Source organism: Prionailurus viverrinus, chromosome B2 (genome assembly GCF_022837055.1).
Source record: "Prionailurus viverrinus isolate Anna chromosome B2, UM_Priviv_1.0, whole genome shotgun sequence".
NCBI classification, from domain to species: domain Eukaryota; kingdom Metazoa; phylum Chordata; class Mammalia; order Carnivora; family Felidae; genus Prionailurus; species Prionailurus viverrinus.
The window spans coordinates 130,474,343-130,494,299 of NC_062565.1; the positions used below are offsets into that span (position 1 = coordinate 130,474,343).

The 19,957-nt window shown below is 40.4% G+C and overlaps 1 protein-coding gene and 1 non-coding gene across 7 annotated transcripts in view; both read left to right on the forward strand.

Moving 5' to 3' along the window:
- The window catches only part of STX11 (syntaxin 11), a 46,913-nt gene that overhangs the window by 17,780 nt on the left and 9,176 nt on the right, over window positions 1–19,957 (forward strand). The gene's annotated exons all lie outside the window — the stretch shown is intronic.
- Window positions 12,106–12,209, forward strand: LOC125166943 (small nucleolar RNA U13). Its single transcript, XR_007152641.1, has one exon. It is a non-coding gene; the product is annotated as a small nucleolar RNA U13 (small nucleolar RNA).

Here is a 19,957-nt window from a genome sequence, read left to right on the forward strand (position 1 = left end):
GGCACCTGGGTGGCTCAGCGCGTTGAGCATCTGACTCTTGATTTCGGCGCAGGTCATGATCCCAGGGTTGTGGAATCAAGCCCCACATTGGACTCTGTGCTGAGCATGGAGCCTGCCTAAGATTCTCTCTCTTTCTCTCTCTCGGTACCTGGATGACTCAGTTGGTTAAGTGTCTGACTGGCTCAGGTTATGATTTCATGATTCATGGGTTCAAGCCCCCCGTTGGGCTCTGTGCTGACAGCTCAGAGCCTGGAGCCTGCTTGGCATTCTGTGTCTCCCTCTCTTTCTGTCCCTCCCCTGCTCATGTTCTGTTTCTCTCCGTCTCTCAAAAATAAATAAACATTTATAAAATTAAAAGGAAAAAAGATTCTCTCTCTCTCAATCCCTCTGCTCCCTCTGCCCCTCTCCCACTCTTGCATGGGCATGCACACATGCTCTCTTAAAAAAAAATTTTTTTTAATTAAATGACCATACAAAAGGATGAGAGAGAGAGAACTATGAACAGGAAAATATATTATCTTATTCATTGAAATTGGGAATAATTATTGTTCTTCAAAGGGAAAAGCACTTTTAAACCTACTGATTCTGAGTCCGGTCATTGCAGGAAGTATTAGTCACCTAAAGAAGAGTCTGATAAATTCCTAGGACAATATGATGCTATATGCTGGGCACTTGGGGGTACATGGCAAACACAGCAGGCATAGCCCCTGACCCCCTGGAACTTATGGGCGAGCAGACAGGATAGGCAGTAAAACAATTAACAATAGAATACAGTAAATATCAGGAAAGAGGAAGTGCCACAAAGTGTGAGATCATAGAATCAGTCCTCCAGCTTAGTCTAAGGTCACAGAGTTTCCCATTCTTGTGAAACATACAAGAATAGAAGCTATGAGGCTGGCTTTGGTGATAAGACAAAGGACCTCTTTTTAACAAAGGAAAATCTTTCGGTCTGTCTAATTCAAAATCGGCCGATCCTTCACACACGTGTGTGTGTGTGTGTGTGTGTGTGTGTATGTGTGTGCGTGTGCGCGTGTGTGTCTGTGTCTTTCTGCCTGTCCAGTGTGTAAGCACACGTGTTGACGAAGAGAGATCAAGAAAATCACTCCTTCATTTAATGACTAAAATAGATAGCAAAGAACAGAGAAGGAAGTCGGTTTGCATTTCATTCGATGTGCCATTGCCCAAAGTTAACTAATATTTTAATATGTAGTAAAAGAAAATAAATTTAGAGCTCTGAAAATCATGAGCTTTATATCACAACTTTTTAAAAGTTAATTTTAAGATTCTGAGGATTCTGGCCCAGGAGGGTGCTTGACAGATTTGTCTTGGGTTCTGTTACAGACCCAGTTTGAGGCACATTTGCTCAGTGGTCAGTGTCTGTTCTTCTCTTCTTCCTGCAACAGTGGTTTTTGTAGTATGTGGCCTCTGCCTGGTGTGGGAGCTCCTACTGGGCTCTTCTGCCTTTTTCTGGCCCATTCTTTCCCTTGTATTATTTCTGTACCTGCTTGTTTTTCCCCATAACTTACAGACTTAGTTGAGGGCAGGGATTGTGATTTCTGGATTTTTCAATCTTTGAATCTCCTGCAGCTCTTCTATTATAATTTATTTACATTAATTACATTTAATAAACAACCTTGAATGTGGTATCTGAGTTAAGAGGGGATCCTTGGGTTGAGAAAGTAACCAGATTGGTTCTCTATTGAGAACATATTTCTTGTTTAACCTGACATCGCAAAGCAAAGACACCAAGGGCTAACATGGGCATATTTATCTTGTGAATGTCTACTTTAAGTACTAAAAATGCCAGTCACTTGACTAACGGCAGGGAGGGGAGGATTAAGTCATCATGAAGCAGCACTTACTAGATGTAGACAAAAGTGTAGAATGTTCTGCTGGGTCTCACCTAAGTCAACTTAAACACATGTCTACACCATCCAACATCTTAGAATAACATTGATACTAAAAATCAGAATTAAAAATCATTGTGCAAGTGACAACATAATTCAGGCTCAAAATATGACTCTGACGGCATGTGATGTCCTGTGATGACCATTTACCATGTTTTCTTATGTCTTTCTTCCCATGCCTTGGCATGTTCCTTGGTTTATTTCAAGTATGACTTAATTTATGTTCTAATTTTTTGTCTTGCTTTTACAGTGAATATTATATATAGGGAGTGTCTGAGTGGCTGGAAATAATTCTTGACATTCGTTCTTTTGCTTCTATTTTGTATAGTTCAAACTTAGTTTATTGCTGAAGTATAGGTTATAAGTTAGGCCAGTATGAATTTTGTGGAATACTTTGTTAACTGTAAATTCGTTCAACTTTGATATTTTCCTTAAGAATTGGAATTTTTAAATAAAAGGTTAGGGTGGTGAAATGAAATATTTTTCTCCTTTAGAAAATGGAGAACTCTAGAAGATGAAACTCTTTACAACTTGTTTCCTAAAGAATCAAAATTATAATAGTGTCAACTCATCTGAAAAGAGGAACATTCCATCCTGTCAGTGTATATTTATTGTTGTTTAGTTGGAAAATTTGTCAAGTTATTAATTGCCCTTTGCCGAAACTTAGAGTGCTATAGACATTTTCTCCTTTTTGTTGATATCTAGATACCTATACATACCATGGATAACAGCGTGAGCACAGCATAAGGGTTTTTCAATTTTTATTTTTAATTGAACCATAGTACGTGAAATATCATATTCGTTTCAGGTGTGCAACATAGTGACTTGACATTTATATACATTACAGTGCTCACCACAATAAGTGTAGTTACCATCCGTCACTGTACAATGTTATTACAGTGTTATTGACTCCATCCTCTATGCTGTTCTTTACATTCCTGTGGCTTATTTATTTCATAACTAGAAGTTTGTAGATCTTAATCCCCTTCACCCACGTCTTCCATCCCAGCACCTCCCAGGCTTCTGGCACCACCAGTTTGCTCTCTGTATTTATGAGCATGTTTCTGTTTTGTTTTTGTTTTTTCATCTGTTTGGTTTTCTAGATTCCACATGCAAGTGAAATCATGTGCTATTTGTCTTTCTGTGTTTGACTTATTTCGCTTAATATACTGCCTGCTAGGGCCATCCACGAACACAATATGTTTTTTCATTTGTATTCTTTCCATCTAGTCCTAGTAGCTAAAGCATAGATAAATCTTATATTCTGATTTTCCCACTCATTTCTGGCTAAATTAATAAGTCTAATGTATTATTTTTAATTTGCATATATTTTCCAAATAGCAGATAATAAATATTTCATATTTTTATTGAGAATATTTTATCTCCTGTGAAATGTCTTTCTATATACTTTACTCGATAATTTATTTGCCATGTTATTTTACCAGTTGGGGTGTCTCTGCATACAATGCCGAGTACCTACACAATGTCTGTTATGTTTTGTGCAAATATTTTCTTCCAATCTCTTGCTTTAATCCTTAGTATTTGTTACTCCTTTTTGTTGCAGAGAGATTTCACATTTTATTTAGTCAAATTTGGTTATCTTTTTCTCTGAGATTTCTTCCATAGCCTCACATCTCATGGAAAGTTATCATTTTCAGGGTGCCTGGGTGGCTCAGTCGGTTGAGCATCCGACTCTTGATTTGGGCTCAGGCCATGATCTCACAATTTGTGAGACTGAGCTTCGAGTCAGTCTCTGTGCTGACAGTGCAGAACCTGCTTGGGATTTCTCTCTCTCTCTCTCTCTCTCTCTCTCTCTCTCTCTCTCTGCCTCTCCCTTGCATGTATGTTCTCTCTGCTCTCTCCCTCTCTCTCTCTCAAAATAAATAAATAAAATAAACTTAAAAAAAAAGAAATTAAAAAAAAAAAGAAAATTATCATTTTCCCAGAGTACTGATATTCAACTTCACTTTCTGTTAGTGTTTCTGTTATTGATTTTGCATTTTTAATTCTTTAATGTCCCTAAGGTGTATCGTAGGGTCTCCAGTAAGTATTAGAGAGGAATAAATTCTTTTTTTGTATGAATATAATTTATTGTCAAGTTAGCTTACATATAACACCCAGTGCTCATCCCAACAAGTGCTCTCCTCAATGACCATCACCCAATTAAGAGAGGAATCAATTCTTACTAGTCAATTATACCAGCCTAGTTGCTTATTTTTTTTCCTCCACTATTACTTCTTGATGGCTTCTTTCCATATACTAAGATTTTGTATAAAATTGGTCTATTTCTTAGTGTTGTATTCATGTCCATTAATCTAATTTTTATGTTTGCAAAATTATTATGCTTTTAACTATGGTCTTATTCAAGTGGTAATATCAGCAAGAGCTTTCCTCTTTTTACCAGTGCTATATTCTTTTCAATTTATAAAAAACTTTAATCATTTATTATTTGAACTTTATTTAAGGATCATTTTATTTTTTAGAATTTTTTTTAAACCTTGGTCAGAATTTTGGATTTAGTGCAATCAAAAAATTAACTTGGGGAGAATTCCAGATTCCACTAATACATGTGTCTAAGTGCTCATTCTCAAGTGGAATCTGTAAAGAGGTGGTTGTGTGAGAAAGACAGGAAGAAAGAAGTACGCAGGCAGGATGGAGAGCTCCTGGTTACCTGCTCAGGGCACAGCATTGCCCTGTAGGTGGTGTTTTGGATTTCCAGAAAGCCTATATCGTTCTTTTTTCCTGCTTGCTTCTCTTCCTTCCTTCCTTCCTTCCTTCCTTCCTTCCTTCCTTCCTTCCTTCTTTCCTTTCTCTAGTTTTTAATTGTATCAAACATGCACACATAATTGAAGAGTAATGAAAAATGAAAGTCTGATAAAAAAAAAAAGTCTGTCCCTTTCTATTTCGTTTATTTCCCTCTCCCCAAAGGCAACCACTTTCAACTACGTTTACTTATTCTTTTGGTGTTTATATTTGTATCTCTAAATAATATGCTTCTATTACTATTTCTTGATTTTTCCATTTTGGGCATCATCCATTGATTTCATTGTGCAGAAGGTGATGATTTAGCTCATTTTCAGCCCTTGCTGCCAGAGACAGGCACCACTCTTGTTCCTTCAAGAACTGTATTCATCCTCCCAGTACAGCTGAATCCTAATTTGAGTTACATCAATATGTAACGATTATATGCTTGTGGTTATGGAAATACCAATTACAGCAGATCCATGTTTTATATCAGGATTACTCTCCTATAACTACATAATTGTTTGGGGTTGTTGTTGTTAGTTTAATTTATACTTACAACCTATTCAATCCCAAATTGTCTAAATCTCCTCCCAAGAAATTTGGACCCATCAGGAATTCTGAGTTTCATGTTTCTGAAGAAATCTGTCCTATAGCCTACTATACCTAGTCTAGACAGATGGCCTCCCAGTCCAGTGCACAGCTGTCATCACAGAATTTCCCTTTGCTGTTATTCAGGGGTGCTCTCTGCCTCTCCCCTCTGTTGAATTTCAGGTTAGGATTCTAGAGTCTGTATCTTTTTCGCTTGACTTCCTTGTTTTGTTGTAAGGCATTTCCCTGTCTCTTTCTGAGAAAGATTATAGGAAATATTTTTTTTTAACGTTTATTTATTTTTGAGACAGAGAGAGACAGAGCATGAACGGGGGAGGGGCAGAGAGAGAGGGAGACACAGAATCCAAAGCAGGCTCCAGGCTCTGAGCCATCAGCCCAGAGCCTGACGCGGGGCTCGAACTCACAGACCGCGAGATCGTGACCTGAGCTGAAGTCGGCCGCTCAACCGACTGAGCCACCCAGGCGCCCCAATATAGGAAATTTTTTTTAAGACTTTGTATATCCAAAAAAATGTCTTTATTCTACCTCATATTTGATTGATGATTTGGCTTGAGTATAGAATTCTGGGTTGAAAATACATTTTCCCCAAAAGTTTAAAGGTACTGTTCCGTTATTTTTTAGTTTCCAGTGTTGCTGTTTAGAAGTCCAAAGCTTTTTTGACCTTAGATACTTTGTAGATGATCTGTTTCTATTACCCCTACCCCCAACCACCACAGTATGATGTCTTCTCTCTGAAATTTCTGTTATTCAGAATTTGAATTTAAAGTACTGGACTTCCAAATTCCTTTTTAAAATTGTTTTTCACCTCTTTCTTTCTTCTTTTAAAAAAAAAAATGTTTGTTTATTTTTTCAGGCAGTGGGGAGAGTGGCAGAGATAGAGCCAGAGAGAGAGAGAGAGAGAGAGAGAGAGAGAGAGAGTGCCCCAAGCAGGCTCCACGCTCAGTGTGAAGCCCGACATAGGGCTTGAACTCATGACCATGAGATCATGACCTGAGCCAAAATCAAGAGTCAGATGCTTAACTGACTGAGTCACCCAGGCACCCCTGTTTCTTCTTTTGTACTTTATGGAAAAAGGTTTTTCATCCTCCTGCCTATGATATGGGTCCGTGTGCTGGACAGTAGGTGAAGGAAGAGGACTTGGAGGTCCACATTCCATATAAAAACATTAATCTCATCCTCCTCTTTACAGATAAAGTACCTCTCACCTGGTATAGATTCAGAGTCTAGCCTGTCTAATGACCTGCTAAGGAAGGACAAAGGATGATAGGTCCTCTCCCTTCTTAAAAAGGCTTTAACCAAACTCTGTTTTTAGCCCCTACCATCACCTCCTTTTTCACAGGTACTCAGGCTTTAATTCTGATTCCTGGGTATTTATCAAATGGTGTAATTTAGGTTGTTTCTTGGCATTCTCTACTGTTAGCTTAAGATTCGATGTTTTAACTCCTTGCTAGGTTAGTAATCCCTTGTCCACTTGCTTTACAATTTCCAGAATTGTATTGTTGCTCTGTTCTCTCTGATCTTCTTCCTTGTCAGTGTATGCCTTTGTGTAAGTTCTTTGGGTAGGATTTTGGAAAGGAGCAGAAATGATGTTTACTTTGCCATTTTGTCCAGAATATAGGGGTCATCTTTGAAAACAGAAATGTGTTTTCTGGAATAAGTGGTAGATTAAGCTAAAAGCACGTAACAGCAGATATATTCATCAAAATAGCTACCTTTGCCTTAAAAAATAGAGACTGGAACATAAGACTGGGCTGTTTAAGTGGGCAAGTTTGGATTTGCATAGGGGAAGGGGGGGGGCAAGGGTCATCTCTGATTGGAGAGCATGTCTAGAAGGAGGACAGGATAAAATGGCCATAGTGTAGTTTCTTTAGGCCGCAATAAGTTAAAAGCAAACATCTCAGTTCTCATCTACAAATTTTCCTATTGATGTTCACGGAAAGCATGTATGTTCCCCACCAGGAGTAAAAGCCTAAGCATTGCCTTGGTTGAGCATTCACTCACTGTGTGTCAGACATCTTACCGAGTGCTCCTTGAGATTGCTGGTGTTATTCCAATTTGCTTAGAGCTGGGAGTCCAGTGCAGGCTTATTTGACTTTGCAACCTCTTTTAAATGTACAGCTATTATATCTTTGTGTCATAGTTGATACCAAGTGTTGAAACTAAGAAAATTTTTGTCATCGCACAGAAAACTGAAGACGTGTCTCCCTTATCATCTTCATAGTCCTGTCTTTAAATGTGTCAAAAATCAGGAAGTTGCCTAAGTCAGTTTTGGTTTCAGCTTTAAATATTTCAGGGGTCTATTTCACATGTCTGGATTTTCATGTCTTTCTTTAAAAGTGCTTTCTATAAGCTTTTTATGTTGCCGTTGTTGCTTATCTTAAAAAATACTTTTAAGGAACTGAGACCACGTCTCTTTTGCTCATTGGGCTAACCTTGTCCTCTCATATTGCCTGGCACATAGTAGGTGCTCACTAAACACTTGTTGAAGAAACGTGTAAGTCTGTCACAGTAGCCCATGCAAACGCACGTGTCTTGATTGATGTGCACAAGAACAGCAATCATAGCCTATTTTATGAATGTTACTTCAAAGCTAGCTAACAGGATGCCCGACTTGTTTCACACAAATAAAATAAGCCTAACGTGCCATCATTTGTATGCTGACATATGTATTTTAGCTAATAAGATTGAGATATTTTATTATAATGTTAAAATTGAATTATCATGAATGCTCAACAGAAAGTTAGGATATTTAAAATTCTACGCATTTTATGGTTGTTGAAATTATTCTACGTGGGTATTGACAGTCTCTGCATAGGAGAATAGACCCAGTTATTCTTCAGTATAGAATTTTCTGCAATTTTGGACAGGTAGGAGTTTATCTCTTGATTCCAATTATGACTGTTACCAATATCACTGTAAAGATTCAACTTTCCTTTTATCCAAAATAGAAGCTCTGAAATAAGGGGAACTTTAAATTCTGTTAATATTAAAAGGTCAACACCTTTAGCTGTTGATTCTTCATAGCAATAAGCAGCATGGCTTTTTTGTGGAAGAGTTTATATTGGGGTAAATGTGTAAGAAATTTGATCAGATCCTGCTTTTTATTTTGTTAGTTTTGTTTTGCAAGGAGCCACTGTTTGTCTTCTTTGATAGGCAAAATGTAAGATACTCACCATGAAATAAAAACTTTCATTGTAAATGAGTTTGTTTCCTTGGCCCTCCTTCATACAGTGAATGAAAAACATCTGGGGTGCCTGGGTGGCTCGGTTGTTTAAGCGTCTGACTTCGGCTCAGGTCATGATCTCTCAGTCTGTGAGTTCGAGCCCCAGGTCAGGCACTGTGCTGACAGCTCAGAGCCAGGAGCCTGCTTGGATTCTGTGTGTCCCTTGCTCTCTCTGCCCCTCCCTTGCTTGTGCTCTGCCACTCTCTCTCTCTCTCTCTTTCTCAAAAATAAATATTAAAAAGAAAAAAGAAAAACATCTAATTCATACTTTCTTGTGGTTCTGAGTAAAATTAGGGCATTAATATTCTATCTCCTGAGTAATCAGAATAATACAGAAACTGGTGATAGAATAGTTGTGTGGTTTTATAGGATGGTTTTAGATCACGTGGTCTGTATATGTTTTCTAAGGAGGAGTACTTATAGTATTTTGAATAAATAATCTGGTGAAATAAACTATGCATGGCAATGGTGCAAAATAATAATGTCTAATACCATGTTTGTAAAATAGTTAAAAAATTTATAGAGTGATTTTGCATGTATTATTTACATCATTTAATGATCCCCTCCCCCCACAAAGACCCTTATGAGGCAGGTAGTGTCATAACCATTTTATAGGTGAGGAACCTGACACTGGGAGTCATGAGATGTTTTGCTCAACTTTGTACAGCTGGGGATGGATGTTGGCATAAGTCCTCTGACAGTTGGCTGAGTACCCTCTCTCCCACACCACATTTGCCGTCAGGACTCATATCAGTGAGCTGAAGAGCCAGACTTTTCCCTACATGTTCCTGTATCCAACTGAAAGCCAAAACAAAGCCCACCACTACTAAGAACAAAATTTTACTAGTGGGGTGGGGAATAGGGCTTACCTTTCTGAGACATACATGAGGGAGATGTTCCATGGATGTTTACTGAATTAAAATTGTTAATCTGGAACACCTGGGTGGCTCAGTCAGTTAAGCGTCCAACATTGGCTCAAGTCATGATCTCCCGATTCACGAGTTTGAGCCCCATGTCAGGCTCTGTGTTGACAGCTCAGAGCCTGGAGCCTTCTTCAGATCTGTGTCTCCCGCTGTGATTCTGCCCCTCCCCTGGTCATGCTCTGTATGTGTGTGTCTCTCTCTCAAAATAAATAAACAAATAAATACATTAAAAAATTTTTTTAATTGGTAATCTGCTCCCAAAAGAAAACCTGGTCACTGACTTTATAAACACTAAATCTTGAAGATGTCAGTCCTCAGACCGACTTAGTCACCTCTAGACTCTTTCACAATCTCTGGGGTATGTGAAGTTGGGGAAACCATTTTGAGACTCTTAAATGTGAAAGCAAAACAGGAGGATTCTCTTTCTTTTTAGAACTTCCTTCCTGTTTCCAAGTTGTCTTCATTGTTCCTGATTTCACCTGCACAGAAGTGGTGGTGGTACAGAGTATAGCAGGACCTTCTTGTGGGCCTGTATCCCTGAGGGAGGCCCCAGGTGGGAAGAAACCCCAGGCGCTCCTATGGTTTAGCAAGAAGCCATTGCATATGCCACAGGGTCAGGGTCAGTGCTGAAGCCTGCATCTTAAGTATTTACGACTCTAAATAGAGAAGAGTCTGGAAGAAAATGTTTTAGACTTATCCCTGGTTATTTTATAGAGTTACATATAGTAGCATTAGAGGATATGAATTCTTAAATTTCCATTCTGTATCATTTGACTTCTCTTCCTCCTCCTCCTTTAAAAGAAAGAGCATGTGTTGCTTTCATACTCAGAAAAAAGAGATTTTACAGTGAAAGAATCGCAACAAAAATTATTTAACACCCTAAATAACACAGTAATGCACAGATATTAATGTTTACTTACGACTGTAGGCGAGATGGGTAATAAACTATTGATAGTGTATCAGTAAATGCACTGTTTATACTAATGGTTGCTGAACATCCTTTGGGTTTTTGAGTGAATTAAAAATCACAGAAGAGACAATAGCAAGTAGCATATTCAGAGAGCTTACTCAACCCGGCACTCTTTGAAGAGCTTTATGTGGATTGTCTCATTTAATTCTGTCCACCATCCCATGCAGAAGATATTTCTACCTGGGGAAGATAAGGTGGAGAGAATAAATGTGACATAAGCGGAGGTTTGAAAAGCACTCATCTATTAGGTGTTGCCCTCTCTCACTGCTGGGAATCCTGAAGGCAGTGAGGCAGTCCAGGCTAGACCCAGGGGCGGATTGCCAGTCTCCTACATTTCCCTGAGTGTCTGTGGAATTCGGAGCAGATTCTACAACTCTGAAAAGAAATAAACTCATTGCCTTTAACACGCTGAGAGATTAATAGGGTCACCATCAGTTTCCGATGCTCCTTAGAAACCTCGCGCACTAATTTTTATTCTTTGTAGCATGATAGCCAGAAACGTCTCCGGTCCCAGATGACAAAGGAAGGTGTGGGAAATGGCAGTAAAGTCATGTTTGGAAGGTGCATTTTGTCTGCCCAGTGTTCTTTATGTTGGCATTCTGAACGGCAGACTTGTGATACACTTGAAACCATCTACCTCCATTTCAGAACTGGCTCTTCAAGTTCTCAGAATCTCTTATCAGACTGAAACTCAGCCAAGGTTAAAAGTGCCTGGTCTCTTTGCACTGTCCTACCCCACTGTTCAAGAACTCCTACTTAGCACCCTTCATTACTAAACGGTTTCTGCAGGCCCTTTCTTGCAGAGGCTGCTTGTGTGTGAGATAACCTTTTTTTAGCATCTTTTTTTTCTCTCTCTCTTTACTATGATTATGACCACAGTCTTCAAAAGGAAAGAAAGGCTGTCCTCAGACATGGTAAGAGACACATGCTCCTTTCTGAGTATGCTTTATATTAATGTCTGTGTACAATATGAACAGAATATTGTAAATGTGCACTGCATTAAAATCCAAGTAGGCAAGGGAGCCACAATCACCAAGTAGGGGACATACACTATCAGGACAGTCCGTTGGTCCATGCTACTTATGTTTGTATTTTATTTTATTTTTTTTTTAATTTTTTTCAACGTTTTTATTTATTTTTGGGACAGAGAGAGACAGAGCATGAACGAGGGAGGGGCAGAGAGAGAGGGAGACACAGAATCGGAAACAGGCTCCAGGCTCCGAGCCATCAGCCCAGAGCCTGACGCGGGGCTCGAACTCACAGACCGCGAGATGGTGACCTGGCTGAAGTCGGACGCTTAACCGACTGCGCCACCCAGGCGCCCCTTATGTTTGTATTTTAAAACTCAGAGCAACAAACTTTCATTTTATTTTATTTTATTTTATTTTATTTTATTTTATTTTATTTTTAAATTTTTGTTTAATGTTTATTTATTTTTGAGATAGAGAGAGACAGAGCATGAGCAGGGAAGGGGCAGAGAGAGAGGGAGACACAGAATCCGAAGCAGGCTCCAGGCTCTGAGCTGTCAGCGCAGAGCCAGACGCGGGGCTAGAACTCACGAACTGTGAGATCATGACCTGAGCTGAAGTCGGACGCTTAACCTACTGAGCCACCCAGGCACCCCCAAACTTTCATTTTAATGCCTGAACATTTGCTTTTTAAAAATTATGATTTATCCAGGATTCATGTCATTCTCTTAGGTTCTCTTTAGAGGAGAGGTGGTTTGAAATCCTCTTGTAGGTCATAAGCATGATGATTGGGTGCTCACGCTGTTTTGTGACATGCGCCACCCTTAAACCTTGTTACGACGTCAGCACATTACCTGTCTGACGTGAAAAGAAAGAAGAGATGGTTTGTCAGTATAACGAACCACCCCCCAAATCATACTGTGATTTCTTATAGTCATAGGATTAGATGAGATAATTCATATAAAGCTTCCAGAGTACTGTGTGGCAGAGAGTAAGTACTGGGTGTTTCTCTCACTCGGGTCACCTGAGCTCAGTCATATAGAGGCAGTGGTGTGTGAGCTGGGGGCTGCCTCTCTCTCCGTGTGGTCCTCATCCTCCAGGAGGCTGGCCTGAGCCTCCACGTGGTGGCTTCCATGTTCCCCACAGCAAGAGAGGGCAAGCCCCAGTGTGCTATGCTCTTCAAGCCTCTGTTTGCATCATGATTTCTACTGTTCTACTGTCCTCTTTCTTTCTTTCTTTCTTTCTTTTTTTATTTTTTCAATATATGAAATTTATTGTCAAATTGGCTTCCATACAACACCCAGTGCTCATCCCAAAAGGTGCCCTCTTCAATACCCATCACACACCCTCCCCTCCCTCCCACCCCCCATCAACCCTCAGTTCTCAGTTTTTAAGAGTCTTTTATGCTTTGACTCTCTCCCACTCTAACCTTTTTTTTTCCTTCCCCTCCCCCATGGGTTTCTGTTAAGTTTCTCAGGATCCACATAAGAGTGAAAACATATGGTATCTGTCTTTCTCTGTATGGCTTATTTCACTTAGCATCACACTCTCCAGTTCCATCCACGTTGCTACAAAGGGCCATATTTCATTCTTTCTCTTTGCCACATTCTACTTTTTTTTTATTTTTTTAATTTTTTTTATTTTTGGGGACAGAGAGACACAGAGCATGAACGGGGGAGGGGCAGAGAGAGAGGGAGACACAGAATCCGAAGCAGGCTCCAGGCTCCGAGCCATCAGCCCAGAGCCTGACGCGGGGCTCAAACTCACGAACCGCGAGATCGTGACCTGGCTGAAGTCGGCCGCTTAACCGACTGCGCCACCCAGGCGCCCCTACTGTCTTCTTGATCAGAGCAAGTCTCATGGCCAAGTCCACATTCAAAAGGTAGAGAAATAGACACAACTTCTTGCTGAGAAGTACAGCTAAGAATTTGTGGCCCTTTTTGTACAATCATGTGTAGTCTGCCTCTGGCAAAGTTTGTTCACGTTTCTCCTATGCTCCCCTTCACCCTGGGATTCCCAGGAGTCTCATATTATGGCACCAGCTTCTAAGTCGAGGCTTATCCATGATCTGCATTAATCTGGACACAGATGGGACCCCTGCAGGTACAGCTCTTTCAATGTTTCCCCATACACACCTAACCTATAGTGATGAAATAGGGAAAGGACAACCAAAATACGTAATCTATTAAAACAAAACCAGAAGCACATTAATAGGATACACAACAATCTCAGTTCCACGGCAATTCTATCCAGGTCCATGTTGCTAGGTCCCTCCATTGCTGGCCCAGGGGGTGGTTGATTAAGACCCAGTTCTGCTTCTCAGGACTAGTTCACTGATATCTATTTTCTCCCCTGCTCTTGGCTCCACCTTCTGAAACATTCCTCTTTTCCCATGAGAAATGGCTTATTTCTGCTTCTAAATAGATTCTTTAGCCTACTTTCTGCTCATAGAAAAGCAGGCACCCAGAGGCCTCTTTCCTCTGAATGATCTCTGTCTTGTTTCTGTATTTATCAGTAAAACTCTCTTTAAAACCTGGATTTCCCATGGGGTGCCTGGGTGGCTCAGTCGGTTAAGCGTCTGACTTCGGCTCAGGTCATGATCTCGCGGTCTGTGAGTTTGAGTCCTGCATCGGGCTCTGGGCTGACAGCTCAGAGCCTGGAGCCTGTTTTACATTCTGTGTCTCCCTCTCTCTCTCTGACCCTCCCCCACTCATGCTCTGTCTCAAAAATAAATAAACGTTAAAAAAAAAAAAAAAAAAAAACTAACCTGGATTTCCCAAGAATCCCATAGAGTCCATGCCCCTAAAACCTCTTCCCCATTTGTTTTCAAGACAGATCTCTGTTTACTTTGGGCTGAGTGTCAGGCTGCCATGAGGTAATAACACCTTTGGGAGTCTCAGAGCCCTTCTCTTGCCCAGCTGAGAAGGCCTTCTAGGCACCACATTAAATTTTACAAAGGTCTTTACTCTGAAGCCACTTCTTACTATAAAAATCTTTTCTTCCAGCTGAAGAGACTAGAGGTAAACGGTTTTATTTTCCAAACTCATGAATTCTGGCTCTTCTCTCTTTGCTCTACATAATGCTTACTAATTAGATCACTCTGTTTTCTTGGTTTTTTGTTTTTTTAAGCTCATGTCTCCCTTGCAGAACCTTATATGCAGCTAGAAGCACTCAACGAACATTTTCAGCCTTCTGCCTGGAGAGCTTTGCAGCTGGATCCAACATTCACTGTGTGCATTTTCGATCTTTTGTGTTGCCACAGACAGTGGCTTTGCCTATTGTCTTGCTGCTACGTCGTAATGTGTGCTGTCTTTCCCCTGACTGCTGCAGTTTCCTCATCACCTTCCCCACCTCCACTAACATTTTGCATGCCATTTTCCCAGTTTTTGCTAAATGCTACCTCACTGCTTTTCACCCACTGTCTGGTCCCAAAGCCATTGCTGAATGTTTTAGGTTTTTGTTATCGCAGTGTGCTACTTCTAGGTACCAGTTTCTGTATCAGGTAGTTATTGCTGTGTTGCACTGGGGCTCCCCATGGCAAAGCCCTTTTGCACAATGCTTTCCAAGACGCTACTTACATCATCATATTTGCTCATGTCCCAGTGGCCAAAGCAAGTCCCATAGCCACAAATTTGAGGAGTTGAGAAATAGTCTATACGTCTTGACTGGAAGAGCTGCACAGAATGTGCAGTGAATTTTTGTTTCAATCTTCCACAAAGAATATGTACAAATTTGGAGAAAGAGAATGGGGCACTTGGGAGGTCGGGTCAAGAAAATAGCATGTGAACAGACAGTCATCACATCATAGAAATGATGACTATGTGGTATTAGTAAAATTAATAGCAATTATTTATCAAGTTTCCTTTATTGAGGTTCCAGTATATGCCAGGCTCATGAAAATGCTTTATATATGGTAGAATCTTTTTGCTATCAGTGGAAATGTCTATTCCATAAGAGTTTCCCACCCCCCCCTTGCTAACAGCCATCTCTTCACCATTATTTGTAGGTTACTTAAATACAATGAGCGTTTCTTTCCTTATCTTTAAAACTAAGGTGTGGTGCAAGATAGTCACTAAAGTCTTTTTCTGCTTCTCTGATTTTATCTGACATAATTATGGGGTTGATTGAGGAGGAAACACAAATCACTTCCCTTTATCCATCTGATTTCCATACCAGTGGAAATAGAAGGAAAAAGCACCCAGAGGCCAAAGTGTTACTTCTGTTATCAATAAAGACCAGGTTGGAGGAAGTGGCTTCATTGGTGGGGAACTCTGCTGTATGTCCTTGAATCTAGAATTAGATGGACTTGCCCTCCGCAGCAGCTGACCTCTGCACTCCCACCCAGGAGCAGAGCAAAAGAGGACACCAGTTCTCGGTTCTCGGTGGTAAGCCGACTTTCAAAAGGAAGAAAGAAGAAAAGCTTGGGCTACCATGGGCAGCTTCTCCTTCCAGATTCACCAACTGGATAAGCAACTCTGTGCCTCTTGGCTGGCAGAGTTGGAGAGAGATGTCTACAGGGAGGGAAATGTCCAAGTGATGACACATGTTTCTTCTTAACAACACTTATACCACATACCCTCCCTCAACCCCTTTTTATTTATTTATTTAAATTCAAGTTAGTTAACATACAGTGTATTCTTGGCCTCAGGAGTAGAACCCAGTGATCCATCCCTTACGTATGATACCCAGCTCTCATCCTTAATGCCCATCACCCATTTAACCACCCCCCTCCGCCTTCAGGAACCCTCAGGTTGTTCTCTGTATTAAGAGTCTCTTATGGTTTGCCTCCCTCTCTGTTTTTATCTTATTTTTCCTTCCCTTCCTTTATTTTCACACAGCTTCAGCACAGGATTGAGTGGACAGAACATGAACATAGGATCTGGACAGATGTGGGCTTAAATCCCAGCCTTCTTAACTTACCGATGGGCTGAATTGGATAAGGAACTTAACTTTTCTGGGATCCAGTTCCTAGTCAACTGAAAATTTTGTTACCTTCTTCACAAAGTTATTGTGAATATTGTTGATGGACTGCGTATCAGTTGTCTGGTACACAGACTGACTCATATTGGACACTCAGTTTGTCACTGACATTAGTTTTTCCTTCCTTTCTTTACTTAGTAGGTTTGCTTCCAGAGGGCTGCTGACCCACGTGTAGCTTACCGTTGCTAAATGCTTGGCTTTTATCTAATTTCTTACCAAATTTCTGCTATAACCTGTAAAGGGAATGAGAGGAATATCAGTGGCAGTATATATATGGAAATACCTGAGGAAAGGTTTGACATTTTAACCCTGAGGCAAGAGAAACATTTGGAAACAAATGAAAGTGTATCACCACAGAGTTCAAAGATGTTAATAATGACAATCTGAGTCATCAATAAATTGTATCCAGTATCCTCTCTTTAAGGAATGAAATACATCAATGCATTTTTTACAAATGTATATTTATTTTTGAGAGAGTGCGCACACGCGAGCACACATGCGAGCAAGTAGAGGAGGGGTAGGGAGACAGGAGACACAGAATCCCAAACAGGCTCCAGGCTCTGAGACATCAGCAAAGAGCCAGACGTGGGGCTTGAACCCACAAACTGAGATCATGACCTCATGACCCAAGCCCAAGTCAGATGCTCAGTGGACTGAACCACCTAGACACCCCTATCAATGCATGTTAGAAGAGGATTTCCAACAAAAAAATGAGTGAGCACCTTTCACATTTGAGGGGAGAGTTTCAATTAAGTAAATGTCACTTACGTGGAAAAACCTGCATTGATGATGTTGGATAACTGAGATTTTTCTGTGCGGGTGTAAAAACTGTCAACTAAAAATAACGATTTGTTTCCTTGAAGAATTGAAAAGGAGTAGACAGCCAACAGGATTAGAATCAGTGGCTCATAGGACTTTGTCTACGAGAAAGAGAATATGAAAGAAACATGTAAAAATTCTGTGAGCTTGTCCTTTAACCATCATTATGAGTTGGGAAAGAAAAGGTCATTAATGATTCTCAAAAACTCGGTCGGTTTTCCTTTTTTAAAAAATACCCCATGGAATAGCTATAAAATATGAAAGTTTAATCAAAGATATATTGGACTCAGCATTTATTCCCCTTGATGTTTTCTTTGGTCTTTCCTAAAGGCACAAGTTTGGTTCACATTCCAGGGCCAAAGCCAAATCAGTCATAGGATACAGCAGCTGTTTTTGTTTGTAAATGCTAATACAGATAAGACTGGAAAAACGTGTATCGGTGATTTGAACCTTGATCCTGGAGTGCTCTTCTCTTCACTCCCTCCCTTACCAAACTCATTCGTTAGCTTTTCCTCTGTTATCACTTTCATGCTCCTGACTGTAAAACTCGTATTTCCAAGTATCAGTGCTTTGTTATTTCAAGCACTTATGTCAGTCCTAACTACAGTGAATCAGTTATAAGAGAATTATCTACGAATGTTAATTCTGTGGACTTTTGGCAAGTTGTGATGAGTTACTCCTGCCTGATAGAGTAACAGAGGCTCTAACAGCCAAAACATTGCAGTGTTGTTGGGGAAACTCTTGATGTAAGGACATTATTATGAGAAAGAAGGTGATGGTTCTAATGGTGAAAAGATTTTCATGTGTTCATTCAGATCTAGGTTATTAGATGCGGATAATTGTTGCAGCTACAAAACCTCAACTAGGGAAGGGGATACGGTCTGAATGCTCGTGTCCTTCAAAATTCACCTGTTGAAATCCTAATCCCCAGTGGGACTTTGGAAGGCAGTTAGGTCATGAGGATGAGGTCTTAATGAATGGGATTAATGCCCTTTTAAAATTAGCCCCAGAGAGTTTGCTTGGCCCTACTGTATTGTGAGGACTCAGCGAGAAGACAGCCATTTATGAACCGGGAAGCAGGCCACACCAGGAGCCTTGCTGGCCCCCTGATCTCAGACTTCCAGCCTCCAAAGCTGTGAGAAATAAATTTCTGTTGTTTATAAGCCACCCTGTTTGTGGTATGTGATAGCAGTTCAAACGCACTAAGACAGGAAACAGTTCCCAGAAGATTAAAGATTTCAAAGTGTTCACTATAAGTCTCTGGAAAAAGAAGCTAGTGTAGCTTTTGTGGTCACATTTTCTGGATTCAGGCCTCAGCTCCACATTTATGAAATTTGTGATTTTAAGCAAGTTGTTTAACTCATTAGGCCTCAAGTTTCCTCCTCACCTGTAAAAACAGGGATGACAATAGGGCCTCACAGGGATTGCACGGTGCTTGGTGCTGTGTTGGGCACTCTACAAATACCTGATAAATGTTAGCCATAGAGCAGAATGCAGATGCAGATTTGAACACAGGAGTGGCTGCTTTGATGTACAGTGTGTATCTGCAGAATGCATTCAAAAGCATATTGCAGTAAGTAAAATCCCCACTGGCTGTTTATTGGCCATGCATATCAGACTGCCCTCGCTTCAGACACTGGCCAAAAAGTATGATTGAGGGAACTGAAAAGCAAAGATTTCAGGGAGCATCAAATGAGTAGAGTGATTGAAAAGTAGAGACTATCTGCTCTTTTAGATTAGATTCTCCCAAAATGCTTTGGAAAAACTCTTGGCTTTGCTTTAGAGAGGAAACACGACATTTATTATTATTTCTTCTAGCCTCAGAGTTTTATAATTGTAATCCATCTTGACTCCCACTCCCCAGACTCTGAAATTGTGCTTTGAGTGAACCCCAAGAAATTAAATAATTGTGTTCTTGCCAATGCACTTTGGATCCAACGCAACTTTTTGTTTTAGAGCAGCAGCAAAAAGATAAGACCTTTTAGGAACTCTTTCTATTTTAGCCTATAATTTTCAGAAGTTCAAAGAATGATCTTTACCTCTTAGATGTGCCATTTTTTTTTTAAATCAGGAAACAGAGCAGAATACCAGGTTTTACTCGTTTGAGTGAAATTATTTGTGGATCTGAATCCACCTGTTTGGGAAAGTACACTTGTTGCTGGTTAAGGGTTGTGTTCTTATGGTGTGTCTGGAAAGGTGACTGCTAATTTACTGTGACATAGGACCTATGGGACTCCTGGCCCCACCGGATGTCTGTGGTGCTGCTTAGACAGGAGGGACTGGACAAGGTGGCCAAGAAAGGAGTGTTCAAGGCAACCATACAGGGCTGTGCAGATTGCACCCCATACCCAGATGATTCGCCACAGAGAGAGACTAGAAATCCATCCCATGCCCAGTTTGCCAGATGCTGTACCCTGGTATAGGGCTGCATCACTCAGAGAAGGGGGCACTCTTCTAGCATTCACAAGGATGTCATATGGTCCCTCCGCAAAGGCTCATGAAGGTGCCATATGGAGCAGTGGTGGGCCTAGGCATAAAGACACATTCTGATTTGTAATCATCACTTTATGTTTACAAGACTTAAAAAATTGCTCTAAAACCAGGACTTAGGAGCTATAGATTGTACAATCTGAAAATAAGACCATGGGCACTTCATTATTGCAGTAAGGAGTCATTACTCAAAAGTCCTCATTTGGAACATCTGTCTTGGGGCAGGATCTTTTTAGTTTCATTAATAGCTATAACTGTATACAAAGCCTAGGTGTGCGTATGTGTCTCTCTCTCTAAATGTGTTTTATTTAGTTCCTATTGAA